Below are 15,919 nucleotides of genomic sequence, written 5' to 3'. Positions count from 1 at the left end.
ATTCTTTTGTCACCACAGGGGTTCCCTCTCCAGAGTGCCTGCTGTGCACCCCTACCTCTGCCCATGAGTGGAACGACCCAGTCTCTGCCTTTGTTACACACTGTGTGAGTGGCCGAGATAAGAGGCTTCCTAACTATCCCCTCAATTACAGGCTCAAGATGGGCTCCAAACCGGACATTAAAAAGGGACTATAAATGTGGATATTCCTCAATCTTTGCATGAACTTGATGCCTTATTTCATAATTTAGGTAAGTAACTAGTGACTATTCTAATAATCCATGTATTCCTTCGTTTTATGAATGCTCCGTGAAATTATGATAAGATGTGTGTAAGAGATTGTGTGTATGTGATAAAGAGGTGCGATGGGGCAATTGTGAACTTGCAGTAACAGGCATCGGTAGGGTGCGCATAATAGTGGTGCAGCCAGCAATATGTGATGAGAAGTTGGGATGATGTGTGTAAGAACATGGGAGTTTTACTAGGACCTCCGGGTGAAGCATGATGAAGATGGGAGAAACGATGAGATTCTTACGGCTGTCGTTAAAGTGCTTCTCACACGCACTGGGACCAAGTTTTATGATCTTTCAGCTAGCAATTAAACAAATAACGGGTTGCCTGATTCGCTTCCCAATATTAATTCTGGCTTCATAGTGAATGACTGATAGAGTCACAGACATGTAGATTGTTGTTTCTACATTGAGCTGTAGTTATCATGCTGATAATGTGCGTCAAACAATGCAGTATTGACTCATTGATAAAGATGTTTGTCTTCCCCAAAATGAGTGTGTAAATGATTTGGTTTCTATCCTAAACATTCTTGTTAAATCAACAAAAGGTCTTTAGTTCAGGAGTTAGCAGTAGTTTGTCTTGCCTCAGTGACAACTGACAATGCAAGAGTATATTTTCGTCATGACTTTATGATGTCCCATATAAATGTAGAGTTTTAAAGAATATATAAGATAATTCATTTGAAACGGTTCGCATTTCCTTCTCCATTACCTTTTCAGGTTCCGAAATCTAATTAGAAAAAGAAAATAGAAGGACTTACAGAACAAGCATAACGCTTGCTCTTGCTCTGTGAAGATGCCTTGTAGGCTTGTACTGTATGTTGAACATACATTATATAACAATAATTGTAGGGAAAGAGAATAAGGGATTGTATTAAGACAGGAAGATCATTGACTTAAAATTATGACAAAGAAAAGGGATAATATGAGGAGAGACAGACAATAAAGAGAGGAGATATAAATTATCAGAGCAGGATGCAAATGTACCGTATAGTCAGGCATTTACAGGTGTACCTGTAAATGTACAATGTACATGTATGTACATGTATGCCTGGATGCACTATAATGTAATAGGAAATAATTTTGTGATTTTGATCTCCTTTTACCAATTCATATTGTAATTTATTTGTTGCATCAGCAGCCCCTTTGAACTGAAATTGTTTGGGAAGATTGTGTGCTGGTCACTACAGGTCATTTCACAATTCACATATCACTTGTGTAGTTCAGTCTCAATAGTAAATTTGCTCTCTCCAAATTTGCTGTTCGAAAGTCCTTGCAAAACTGTTCAGGATTGTGTACCATCACAGGTTATTAGCCATGGACTTTGGTTTTATTTACCGTATGAGGGAATATGATGGGTGATCATCATCACTATAGTTTGTGTAGCAGTGCTCCTTATTATTGGCTTGATTTTCAAAGCAGAGGTCATATAAATGCAGTTTTACCTTCCCCAGCTGTAGTTGTCCAACTCCCTAGATGGGTAATAGTAATACCATAACAATATTGGTTCACAAAAGACCCTCAAACCAGGGATATTGCTCTAACTTTTGATAGATACTGGGAAGTTGTAACAATGATAAAACCCTGACAGGCCTAGCAAGACATACTGTACACTGTACTGGTTTGGAATCAATCTATTAGTCTAGAAATTGTTCATTTTTCATCTGAAATTACGAGTCTATAAATATAACCATCAGTAGGTTTAATAGACCAGGAATTGTTTCTACAAGAACAAGCCAATGACCTTTCACAAATCCCCTGTTTCGTCTTTGTTTTGAACATTTAGGTTCATAAACACAATACACTGTGCAGGTGTATACTGTTTGTTCTTTTGCATCTTTTTTTCCTGTTGTTAGTGAATGAATTAAAGCCAAAGAAACAAGATTAACAATTTTATCTGACTTTTCTATGTTGTGTTACTCTACATGTACATATATACTTTCATGGCTATAACTTTATGATTGGAAAAAAAGATTATCAGCGATGCATTATGTAGTTTATATACTTGTACATGTACATTTAATTATATTCTAAACTTTTCCTCAAGTACAGTACATACATGTACCAATGTTTATCCTCTGGAAGAGGTACTGCAGGTACAGTGTATATAAATCCAAATATTATTATTATTATTATTACAAATTATTACAGACATACATGTACATATTACATTTTGGCCTACCAATATTTTGAATAACAAGGAAAAAAGTACTAAAAGCATTCTACATTGTTGGAAACCTTTGAATTTTTATAGTGGGTATTAAAATGTGAAGAATTCAACTGAAATGCCCATGGCCATGCAGACCATGCAGAGTAATATTTGCTCCCATCAAATGACCCTCACAATCAGAAAATGTAGGCCAACATATTGTACACATGTACTGTATGTATATTGGTTAAACTTGGACTTTGGAGCGGAATTCTTGTTTGACTTGAGTCTCTATGCAGTGAACCTTTACACTCGCAAAATATGAGACAGGATCAATCATGAAGTTACATTGTATTGCAACCAACCAGTAGACTGCAAAGAAGCATCAATTGTAACAAATACTGAACAATGGTGAAAAAGATGTTTTGAAACTGAATATACGATGCCCTTCGGTGATCATTATCATATTAAAATATGTGCCGGCCCGCAAAATTCACTTTGCTTTGTATTTCTGTTCAATCTTTTCTACATGTATCTATTGATTGTTGGGGGAGAGAATGATTAATTTATCATTTAGAATTGAATATTCAGCTCGGGGATTTATGCCGAGATATATACTGTACATGTATGTAGGAAAAATGCATTGTGAAATAGAGAAGTACCATGAAATGCTTGGAAAGGATTTGACATATGAATGGACTAATTAATGGACCGTATTGTAGGCAAAATTTTACCATACTTTACAAATGACTTACCTTTGGATTATGGGCCAATTAAACATGTAGATTTTAAATGCTTTGAGGATTTTGGAAATGAAAATGATAACGTTCTTTATTCTGGGATTTTCCAAACTCTCCCTAAAATCCCCTCTTAGTTTTTGTTAAGCCTAAGGTGAAAATAGCTGTGCAGGATAGGCATGACTGGAAAAGAAAAAGGAAATAAAAGAAAAAATCCACACCACTCCATCTTTAAAAGAAAACAATCAATAAAGTGGGACATCATCAATAATGTTTATAGAAAGGGCTTTCAAAGCCTTCTTGACTATGTAACTTACCCTCCATTAGAATCCATCAATACTTTTACTGCTCGCCTGCCACAGTCGTAAGGTAATAGAGGAAAAGGGGTAGTTAGTCATGTGCCGCTCGTATCATCCTAATGGATAGGTGCTAGTGTGGGTGTCATTAAATTCATCAGGTCTTCACTTGAAGGTATGTTCAGTTTCAAGCAACGTACTGTATACAGTTAACCACTAAATTGTTCATACCCTTACCAAGTTTTGCACTTTTTTAAGTATGTAAAAAAATTATTGTCCCAATTCATGCTTTTTGAGAATGTGGCATAAATAAGTATTCAACAGAAGCCGTAATTCAACCAGTCCACCTTTCATTATTGCGTAGCAAAGAACACAAAATACATCAAATTTACCTGGTACAAAGGGTATGAGAATGAGAATACAGTTGTGTACTAGTTTTTTTAAAGGCTAAATAAATTACAAATTCACAAAGAATGTTGAAAATGGTGATTACATTTATTTCCAGCTTGTATGACTACAGGGGACAATTTTAAACTTAAAATATTAAATAAAAGCATATCTTGCACAAACTTAAAGTGTTCACTCAAAAGCACTTGAAACACAAGGTGTGAAAAATGTATTGTTAACATGTGTTAGTTGTCTGAGAACTTTGGACACTACATGAACTTGAAGTAGAATAGATTATATGATAATTATTTTGAGTATTACAATGTAGGTACATGTACATGTATTACACAATAAGACTGAGGCAAATTTACATTTGATTGAATGGAACAATGCAGGTAACAATTCAGAGTGTTTGAATGAACTTCTTTATATTGATATATTGATCAAAATCTCTAATTCACATGAAATTTCCCATATTATCGAATACAAGAATATACATACATACATACATATTGATATTTATATAGGGCCTTTACATGAACATGCTCAAGGCGCTGTAACATGTAGTTTTACACAAGTTTGTAGGCCTACAGTACATGTCAATGTGTTTGAATTGTTGAATTTGCTATTACTGAGATGCAGAATCAATTTGTTATCTATTCGCCATTTTGCGAACAATTGCAGCCCATGTTCCTTTATATTGCTCATGTAGGTAATATGTAGGCCTTCACATAATGGATGTTAGTCACAAGTCATGATTGACCATTATGAATTACAATTTAATTATGCTTGTATTGTTAGTTCTTACATCAATTGTCATATATTTCTGACAAACATGTTAAACGATTGCTTTGTTAGTTTGTATCCTTGATTCCTTATTCATGATTTGATAGATGTGACAATTCATGGTTGGTTCTAAGCCCACCGCGAGGGTGTATTCATTATAAACCATTGGCTACTGATCTCTCTTCTCCCAAAGGATGAACATTGCCATGAAGTCTAGGGATTTTTAAAAGGCTAAATTGGTGTTCTTCGAATTGACAACAATAATATTAACTAATTAATACTTTGAAATGCTAGTGCGCCATAATGGCAGCACAGCTAAAGCCGGAGTAATAATCTCCAACAAAGTTTGGAAGTGCTTAGTGATTCTGTAATTAAAGGTAATACAAAGTTTTGGGAAATTTTGAAAATTGGGTGGATAGTGAATCTTTACAATTTTGTTATATTTGGATGCCCCTGTGGATGTTTTATAAGCACAACAAAAATTAGCCCCTAAAACACTTCTGTTTTCGAGAAAAATTGAATATAAAAATTTACCGGTGCTCCCGGTAAATTTTGATAAATTTCAAATAGCGCCTATGGCCGTACAATGGTAGCTGCGACCATGAAAATCTCAGAATATGTAGTTGTGATATATAATTTCCAAACGGGAATAGCTAATCGGTCGATTTTAGTCAAGAAACATTGTTTCATAGCTAAATTAATATTTGACCTTGAGAGGGAGCTATACAACATAAAGAGTTTATTATTTATAATTTCATAACTTTAGACTCGATTTCAACCGCGACAACGATCAGTGAATATTGTAGGAACGCATATGCTTCCGAAATTGTTAATTTGAACCAAATTCATTCATACCAAAACTTTGTAATACCTTTAAGTGCTACATAAAAACTAAGTATTATTATTATTATTATTATAATATTTTTCTTTAAATGTGACATTGTTTTTAATTATATATTTCTACCCCTAATATACATGCACATGGGTATGAACTTTGTGAAGAAGGGTGAAAACATTGCCAATTATGTTAGAAAAATAATGATTTTGAGCATTATAAGGTGTTGCCAATTTAACAATTTATTTTCCTATCTAAAATTCCTGGTATCAAATGTATTATAGTCATGCAAAAAATGCACTCTAAGGGTGTATAATTTTGCCCTTTCTTTTCTTGCATCTATTTTTTTAGGGCTCAGAACCAAAGGTATTTAGAGCCAAACCACAAAATATTGAATGACAGTCTCGTCTCTCGGAAGGGGTGGTATACAGAGCCGGCCACCTTGTTCACCTTGGCAATGGGTTTAATAATGTCATGATCATCCAAAGAACACCATCTCATGTCAGTGAACAGCCATTATCACTAGCATATTTATAACAAGATGAATTCTACTTTCACTTCAGAATACGTGAGGACAGACTGTGTTCACATTCTCATCCCTTTTGTGGCACGACTGAAAATGCCCTCCCAATTAAAATCAATAGCTCTATTATTGAAGACTTTGCAATCAATGTTGGTTTTATTGTTATGCAGCATTATCACTCAAGATGTCTCCAGTAGTTGTTATTATAACTGTCTAGCCACAAACAGTTGGTTTAAAGATAAAGTTGAGTTCTGGTCATGCGATTGCATTGTGAACGATCAGAAAAGGTTGATCATGTAGCATACAATGTAAGTATTGGTGTGTACTGCAAGTTTCTGGAATAATCAAAATGATAAGAAATTTGGCCCAGTCGTGGTAAAGTTAATGTACAAGCACTGTACACAAAAAAGATATGAGACTACACGAACATGTGGCATAAAAATCTTGTCCTGATTTTTATGCCGTGACATGCAATATTATTAGAATATAAAGGCACTAGCAGGACCCGCGGAAATCCGCGGGATTCTAGAGGGGGCGGGCGGTGGTGTAAATAGATATATAGAGAATGTCTAAATTAAAACCACCAAGAACGTTATTTGCCATTCAGGCCATTAAAAAATATACATGTTTAGCGTCCCCGCCCGCTTCCTTTTTGGGGGCCGCCTCCTATTTTTTTTTTTGATTTTTGATTTTTTTTTTTTTTTTTTTTTTTTTTTTTTTTTTAAAGAAAAAAAACATCGTCCCCGCCTGCTTCCTTTTTGGGGGCCGCCTCCTATTTTTTTTTTTTTTTTTTTTTTTTTTTTTTTTTTTGAAAGAATAAAAACATGAAAAGCACTGCTAAAATGTATTTTTGATTTTAAAAAAGAAAAAAAAAAAATTGTCGGCCGCCATCTTGAAAAATAGCCCGAATGCCAGGGAAAATGTACGGAGCGGCCATTTTGAAAGAAAGAAAGAAAAAAAAAAAGCGCCTCCTCCTTCCCATTTTTCAAAAAAACAGGACGCTATAAGCATGTTTTTTTTTTAATTTGGCCTTACATTAAATTTAAAAAAACAATCCAACTGTACCGGTAGTTATTCTTTAAGCCGCTGGAACTGCGTAGAGTTCCGTAGTGTGGCGTACCGACTACGCAGAAATTAGGCTGCGTATTAATGGGAAAATAGTCCCTGCGTAGGTTATGCGTAGGCTGGCGTACAGGTTTGCTTATGGTTGCTTACTGTGTGGAAAGCTTTTACTGCTTAGTCGATCTGGCGTAGGGTAGCGTACTGTTGCGTAGGCATGTAGCGTAGTGTTGCGTAAAAAGGCGTACTTTCTGCGTCAAGTTTCTACGCCGAAAGTACGCAAAAAAAATTAAACATGTTGAATTGTTTTCGTTCACCTTGCGTACCCCTTTCCGTCCCTCAGCATATAGTGACGTAGGCCAGCGTAGTTGGTACGCAACACTACGCAACTCTACGTATTGACCCCACGCCAATTAGTGACCCGCAAGTGTCACAAATAAAGTATTAAAAATATGCTCATCTGACCCTAATTAAACGCCTAAAACCCCCGAGCTTTTGGGGGTTTATGGCCCCTTGAAACCCGTGGACCCCACGCCTATATTATATATACACTCAACTCGCTGCGATCTGATCTCTCCCCCCCCCCCAACTTTGAAGAACGTAACCTCCGAGCTTTTGGGGGTTTATGGCCCCTTGAAACCCGTGGACCCCACGCCTATATTATATATCAAGCAACTCAGGACCCGTGGAAATCCGCGGGATTCTAGAGGGGGGCGCAGGCAAAAAATTAAGTTTTTCATTTCGGGGGCTCCATTTCAAATTTTTGGGAAATTTTCGAGGGCTACTTTTTCAACTTTCGGGGGCTCTTTTTTCTGGGCTACTTTTTCATTAATTCATAAAAAACGATAGGCCTACACTTTGTTGAGATTTGTTCAGTAGGCTAAGGTTTCAGGCTTCCTTCTTCATAATTGCCTATTAAAAAAAAAACAAACATTTTTCTAGTTCAATAACTAAGTTTTCATGCATTGATTTGATGCAAGAACTGTAACATAATAGAACCTAGATTGTGATTATTTCTGACCATTAATTTCGAAAATCATTTTTCAAAGTAAAATTTTCACAAGAAAATCTGACAGTCGTTTAAAAACGTAGACATTAGTAATACTTTTACTAATTCTAAGCTCAGGTTTCGTAAATCTATTCACGAAACTATATTAAAATCGCGGCAATAATGATGCAAACCAACAGATAACAATTTCAAAGTGTCAAATCTCTTCGACTCAAGCTTAGGTGAACTCACACACACTGCAGCGTAAATCCTTAAGCTCAACACCGGCGCCGCAGGCGTCGGACGCCTACGGTGCGCGGTGTTGGAGCTTACTGCAAGCTCATCGCAACTCACACACACTACACATCAGCACTGCACTTTGTGTTGACTGAAGGCAGCTTGCGACGGAACTGTCAGTCCAATGGTTTTCTTGTGAAAACTTTCCTTTAGAAAATGATAATCAAATTTTAGTATACATTGCCGTAATAATCACAAAATAAGCTTTCATTTCATACCTACATTCACGAAAACTATATACAAATCGCGGCAATAATGATGGAAATAGGTCTCTAAGTTTGGACGTGGACGGGAAGCTTCGTGTGTATCTCTGTGGCTTGTGCCCGACCCTGTGCATAGTGCATTTAATACGCAACTTCATGTGAGTGGATGGTCATCGGTCGTGTGTCTACGGATGTAATGTTGAATATCCATGAGGTATCTCTGTCGTCACGCATATCCTGCATTATGCATGTCGCGTCTGTTTTCGCCCTGGACGTCGACACGGAGGAGGACCTCGGGCGGAGTATAGCCAATTCGCTAGAGTAGACTCTCCCGCGGACGACGGCACCGGTCACCGGTACCCCGAGGGCAGGGTTCAGGAGGAGATAGCCGCACCAACTTGGGTCGGCGATCTCATTAAAAAACAATAGAATACAAAGGATCGCGGAGACGTCGCGCCCCCGCGCGGAGCCTTAGCGTATTATTATTATAGATTTGATTGAAGGGCCATGCTCTTCAGGTAACATGTTTTACCTGATGATCTTCCACACTTGCATAATATAATACAATGAAAATGTCACAAATTATTGTTCACCTTTTCCCAGAACTCAACCTTCTCTTTAAGTCATGGTGGTTGTCACAAAGGACAATGATACAATGGAATGGTTAGATGCAGTCACATTTAATGACATAATTATGGTGGTTTAGATCTAATTTTGTTACAAAGGAGCCCAAGGAAAGAATAATTTTAAATGTCATGGGTAACAAATGAAATCGAATAAATGTACGCCATGTGACCATCAAGGCTTTGTAGATGTACGATAATAAAACAGGCAGCCATTGTAAAATAAATTATGTGACATACATTTAATACATCTCATTAGCATTTTCTTTTTGACCAATGCATGACAAACCACACAATATGGTCAATTTTCATGAAAAAGTTGAAGAGAAGGTTGAGTTCCGGGAAGAGGTGAACAATAATTTGTGAGTCTTACCTTTTTTATCATGTAGTTGTGGAAAAACATCAGATAAAAAATGTTCCCTGAAAAGCATGGCTCTTCAAAAATGCTTTCATATTCTACCTGTAAAGCTTCATTTTTGGTATCAACATGACCTCCAGGCTCCATGCAGATGTCATTTTGAATTTCTGAAAATTATCAGTCACCTTGAAAGTGATGTCCCCCAAAAGACAGCGTAATGATATACATGTCTAGACTGAAGTTGAAAGCCATCTGTTTGAATGCCACTAGTAACCATGTTAGAGTTAAATGATTGAATTATGATCTGAATGTTGTTTTAATGAGTCGTGATGAAGCTCAAAGGTCTATGCTCCAAGCTGATGATTGAGGCTATTCATGTGGGTTGATGAGGACGTGGGCTACATTACAACCCACGTTCAGATCAACATAATTCATTGTATATGATTGAATTGGCATTTACAGTGTATTTCAATTATCATGACAATGTATACAAAAATAAAAGAGGGAATAACAGATAATAATCAAAATTATATATAAACTTACATAATAACATTCATAATATAAAGAAAATGTACATTTACTTGTACACATACATATAGTACAAATTGAAAATGTGGCATCAGTAAAAAGCCAATTAGGCGTTTCAAATTAATGCACCAGATACACAAGTATTAAAAACATACATGTATATGCTTGGAAAAAAAGAAGAGAATTGTTTAGAGAGAATAGCATAATTAGCTGTAGCTGCTGTACAATAAGTACAGTACATGCATTTTTTCCTAGTTTGAAAGTCACCGTTGTATTATAACAAAACATACTGTTTGAGCAATGTTTTAAATGACAGCTCAATAAAAAATCAAGGGTCCCACTTTTGTCTGAATGTTGTATCATACATCATAACTGGGAGGGGCTTATCATGAGCCAGCATTGATGATTGGCCAGCTACCATATCAATAGACCTGGCTGGGAGGGGCTTATCATGAGCCAGCATTGATGATTGGCCAGCTATCATATCAATTATCAATTGACCTAGTACAAACCAATTTCCTTTATACAATTGTATGTACATGTACAACATTTCTTTATTAAAGATGTTGTTATCTAGTCTCTGTATGCCCCTGTCGCTATATGATGATTTTGAATGCAACATTTCTTTATGCAATGTTTCTTTATGAATGCATGTTTCGTATACACTGTGTAAGTCTGAACACCCTATGAAAGGTCTATCATCCATCTGATGGTGGAGGCTTTAGATTGATGAGGAAAAGGACTCCATTACACATAATGAGTGTCTGCATGGAGTAGGGAAAATGAGTCATAATTTGGTAGCAGTCATGGAGTCTGCATGGTAGCCATGGTGGTACTGGTGATGACACTGATGATGCCTTCATTTTTTAGAGTGTGCCACATTTTTAATTTATCAAATGAGGGTTATCCACTCATTCTGTTGCTGGTTTTATTTATGTGTATTATGTATTTTAATAGGTTTTTTATTTTGAATTTGAATGTACATTTGGGGAGGGGGGGGGGGGGTATCCCACTAAACTGTCACTCTTGATTGCAATGTCCAGGGATGGAAATCAGGGGAACACATGTCTCATTAATTCTAAGATATTTTATTTTTCTAAAGGTTTTTGAACAATATTGATCATAAGACATACATGTACAGTATGTACAGTATGTACTTGTAAATGTATGTTTACTGTCATGATGATGGTAATAACGACTGATGCAGATAATGGTGTGATGATGGTGATGGTGATGATGATGATGATGATGATGATGATGATGATGATGATGATGATGATGATGATGATGATGATGATGATGATGATGATGATGAATTGATGATGATGAATTGATGATGATGATGATGATGGTGAATAATGATGATTATGATAATGATAATGGTGATGATGATGTCAGATCTATGAGGATGATGATGATCATCATCTCATAATTGAAGCTACATGTACTGCTATTGATAATGATATCAACTGGTATGCTGAATGTGGTTAATGATGATGTTATCTGAAGAGAAGTGATGATTGAGATAGAGATGCTACATTGCTAGCAGTTGTTCTTCAGTAGTGTATGCATACCAATAACATATCGTCCTTGTTTTCACGAAGTGACGGTAGTGAGGAAAATCGTAACGCAAAGTGAATGCAATTTTTTTTCACTACCGTCACTTCGTGAAAACAGCGACGATATTTGTGATAAAAAGACAGTCCAGTATCTTCACAATCTTCACACATGTTCATTGTTCATTTGCAATGAAGATGTACATGTTCAAGTTTTTTTGAATGCACTTTTTTGCAACATGTAGCTCTTCATGTACATGATTATAAATGCAGTCTTTTAATAATATCCCTAACAATGAAAATTTATAGGGCCTACCCTACTATACCTTCGTAAAATACAGCCCAGCAATCTCACAAATCACTTTTATTTTGATAGGCCTATGTATGTTGCATGCGCTCACATTTTATTTTTAATCTGGGTGAGTCACCAGGCATAATTCATCATCGCGGATGAAACGGTTGACTTGATGCTAGCTAGTACCATTACCCAATCCATTGTCTAGCATGGTTGAGTGGGTGATAGCCTCTCAGCTTATGCCTCACCCCGCGTGGCAGATGGCAGCAGGTCGAGCCGCGGCTTGTGAGGATGATGAGGCAGAGGCGTTAACCTGTGGAAGGAAGCACAGATTTTGATATGCAGTAGAGTGGAAGGATTAGGAAGTGTGTTGCTGGAAATCTAGAGTAACACTGAGTTATTATTATCATTTAAATGATTTATGTCTCACATCACAGATAAATTTGAGTTATTTCATGCAATTGCATTGTGAAAGAAATGTATTGCAGTGATTGGAAAAGGACATATAAGTATTGGTTTATATTTGACCTCATTATTATCACCACAGCCTTCCCTCTCAATGACTGTTACATGTAGGTTCCAAGTCACATTTCAAGTTCATGCGTACATCATGCAATTGCCCCATCATACATTTTTTTCAATAGCATTTCAGAAGAGGGGGTCAGTTTAAGATTGTCAATGATTAAACAACTGAACATCGTAGCCTAGCTCTATTGCCAAACATATGGGGCGTTGCAAGAGAGTTGCGATTGATTGCAAGTTTGCAACTGATATTTGCAACCTAATTGTAACTCATCTTTCTTGCAACGCCCCACTAGTCTCCTAAATTTCCTAGGATTTTGTTAGGATTAAAGTTTGAATTGCCAGTCACAGTTTCATATTGATGAATGTCAATCATTGAACGATTCAATTCATTTCTAATGTCTACTGTACATTTATGTCACTCCCTCCCCTCCCCTGTATCTGCAGGCCTACACTCTTTCCTCCCACATTGGTTGGGTCCCATCCACTTGAGGCATGCCTCATCATCCTAGTGCCTCATCATCATGTCATGACATCAAATTTACAAACGTCAGGAGTGGCATTGATTCTATTGATTCTGGATTTCAATTTCATGCACCCTCTGCCTTGCCCTCAGATATTGCCTCGTTCGATTCCTTCCTTTCTATCACTCCAACTTTTCCTAGTCTGTAAGTGCAGACCCAATGGCCATTTGAATGGGGCTAGCCAAGTAATGCACATGTTCAGATGTACACCTGTAGGCCTGCCTACCTGCACTTGTCAGGATTCTAGGTCCATTTGTACATCCCAAACATCATTTTGAAAAATCTTTAATTTGTTTTTCGACTGCCATTTTCACTACTGGAAAAAACCCCTAAAAAACGTTGAAGTTTGCTCAATCTGATTGGTTGGTTAGTAGTAGGCATATCCGCGACTCGTCAGTGCCCTGGCCGTCCTGCATGCGTTAGTAACATCTTGTTTCTACGGCCCAAAGGCAAAATTTGGGGAACACGGTCCAAGTTGGTTCAGAACCTCTAGTGAAGGTGTTTGACAGACGGGACTTGTTTTGCCTCAGAGCCAATGTTCCAACCCCCTTCCTGGCCTAGCAGCACTGACAGGGCTGTGATTGCCTCAGGTCTATCCATATTTGATTACCTCCTGAAGATGCACATTCAGCTGATTCATATTGCCAATTTGCCATGATGCTTCTTATTTGTTATAGCTCTAATGGTAAATTTGATGCTTGTGTGGAGTTAAAAATATGAAGCAAACATTGGATACATACATGTATGGCAGATAAAGAAATAATGAAGAGATGGATGAAGAGATCTAGGGAAAGAGAGAGAGAGGGGATGAGAGAGAAACGGGAGTAGAACTAGAAGGGAGAAATTGAGGGAGAGGGAGAAGAAAGAAAGGGGGGGGGGGGGATAGAGAGGGGGGATGGGTGGGGATATAATTATTATAGAGGGATGAATAGGGAGTGAAAGAGAGAAGAGAGAGTGAGAGATGAATTGTAGATATACAGTGTAGATAGATAGAGAGATGGATAAACAAAGCAGTGAGAGAGAGAGAAAGGAAGAGAGGGAGGAGCGATGCAAGAGAATAGGAGTGAGAGGAAAAGGGATGAGAATGCAATTCAGGTCATTGATACTCAACAAGCACGTACAGGGTAACTGTATCGGGGCAAAATATTGGGAACCTAAGCTGTGAAGTCAGGACCTTTCATTGATCAGGATCTCTAATGTCCGGCTCTGTGGCTGGGTATGGGGTATCAATCAATCTATTCCTCTGATCACAGACCTGTGCATGAATTCTAGCTTCTCATTGGGTTACATTCATTCATTTCGCAGCAGTAAGTAATGCTAGCAATTATATGCAATATGCAATATGTTATTGTTATACGTCATCTTGGAATGCCAGTTGATGTATGATTGCATTATTTTCAAATTATAAGATTTAATCACAATTTTTTATCATGCATTTAATTATAAATTCGATTTCGCAGGCATTGGAAGTTGATTATCATTTAACTGTTACAAAAGAGTTTGGCCTTAGTAATAAAGAAAGATTATTTTTGGTCAACTACTGCACTTCAGACAATAAATATGGAAGATAAAGCTGTTTTACTTCAGCAAAGTCGAGCTACATGTACATATATGCCTTGCAAAAGAAAAAAATGGTCTACTTGAAGCTGACATTTCTGCAGGTGATCGAAGAGTACTTTCCGTGACTAGAAAAGTTGTTTTTCATGAATTCACGTGGGAGAGAGTGCACTTTTAGTTGGATAGGTGGGTGGATTCCCCTGGGATGAACCGCATCATCAGTATTCCAGCATAGATCATCTACATGATTACACATGCACTCATTCAGGCATCCATGTAAAGTGCAGCATTGCATTGGTAAGGTGTAGCACTAGCGATTAGGGGGGGGGGGGGGTGCCATTTTTAACATGCATTCACCAAGGCATACATGTAGATTGGAGCCATACGTGTACATTGTGTGAGTTACCGGTAACTGTAGGCCCTACAGGTGTACGTGGGATGTAGCAAAATGGGGGGGGGGGGGGGGGGGGGGTAGGGATTGTAAAATGGAAATTTAAAGGGGTGGGTTACGATATGTACATGTATACCATAAACATTTTTTTTTGGGGGGGGGGGGGCTGGAGTTCTCAAATTGAAACTAATATTTCACTTTTCAGCAATAAAATAAAACCATGTCTTGCCTGAACTACTACATAGATGTACGTACATGTACAGGTATACTGCAGCATATAGAAATTCAAAATTATATTAGATACACTGTATTAAAATGAAGCATTGCTATGAATGATTACTCGGAACATGCATAATTTGACAGTTTGCGATGCTGATGAACCCATTACAGTACCTATGTAATTTAGACTGAGAAAGAATATTATTCAGTTGGTTGGCATGATTGACAATGTGAAGTAGAGTGTATGGAATTGAAGAGGTGGGTCTATTTACTTGTAGGAGGGTGAAAGTATGCCTGAATGAAGAGACGATGCGTTTATCGATTGCCTTATTGGTGCATGATGGGGAGAAGTGGAGAACTGATTTTAGAGAAGAGAAAATATGAACTGCACATTGTAAGATGCCAAGAGATGTTGGATATGAAAACTTACCTTTAAACTGTTATGAACAAAATACAAAAACATCACCCCTGTTGGTTTTAGGAAGGCATTTCTGTTATCATTTTCATTTCAGGACAAAATTAATTTTGCTGATGTATTGTGTTAGTACAACTTTACTTGGCCTACCGGTCATCATTGGACTGAGCTCTAAAGTAAGGTTTATACATGTACCTGGCTTTTGAGGAGAAGAAAAAGTAGGTAATAGGCTACCGATTTTGTGTGTTGATAATACTCGTCAATGAACCCTACATTGTGTTCACGTTAATAATTGGCAGCCATCTACAGTAGGTCCTGTATCATTTAAATTTATCTCAGAAAGTACAACTTTCTGATTTGAGCACAGGGAAAATGAAAGCCTTG

The 15,919-nt window shown here is 37.3% G+C and overlaps 1 protein-coding gene across 1 annotated transcript in view; it reads left to right on the top strand.

The window, feature by feature from the left end:
* The window catches only part of LOC590912 (vang-like protein 2-B), a 61,542-nt gene that overhangs the window by 14,840 nt on the left and 30,783 nt on the right, over window positions 1–15,919 (top strand). Inside the window, exon 2 of the mRNA XM_030977587.1 lies at window positions 19–248. The gene's annotated coding sequence lies outside the window, so the exon portion shown is untranslated. The remainder of the gene's footprint in view (window positions 1–18; window positions 249–15,919) is intronic.

This window comes from Strongylocentrotus purpuratus, unplaced genomic scaffold, assembly GCF_000002235.5.
Source record: "Strongylocentrotus purpuratus isolate Spur 01 unplaced genomic scaffold, Spur_5.0 spur5_scaffold_1, whole genome shotgun sequence".
Lineage (NCBI taxonomy): Eukaryota > Metazoa > Echinodermata > Echinoidea > Camarodonta > Strongylocentrotidae > Strongylocentrotus > Strongylocentrotus purpuratus.
Note: the sequence above shows the minus strand (reverse complement) of the source record. Positions and strands in the feature narration are given on the sequence as shown.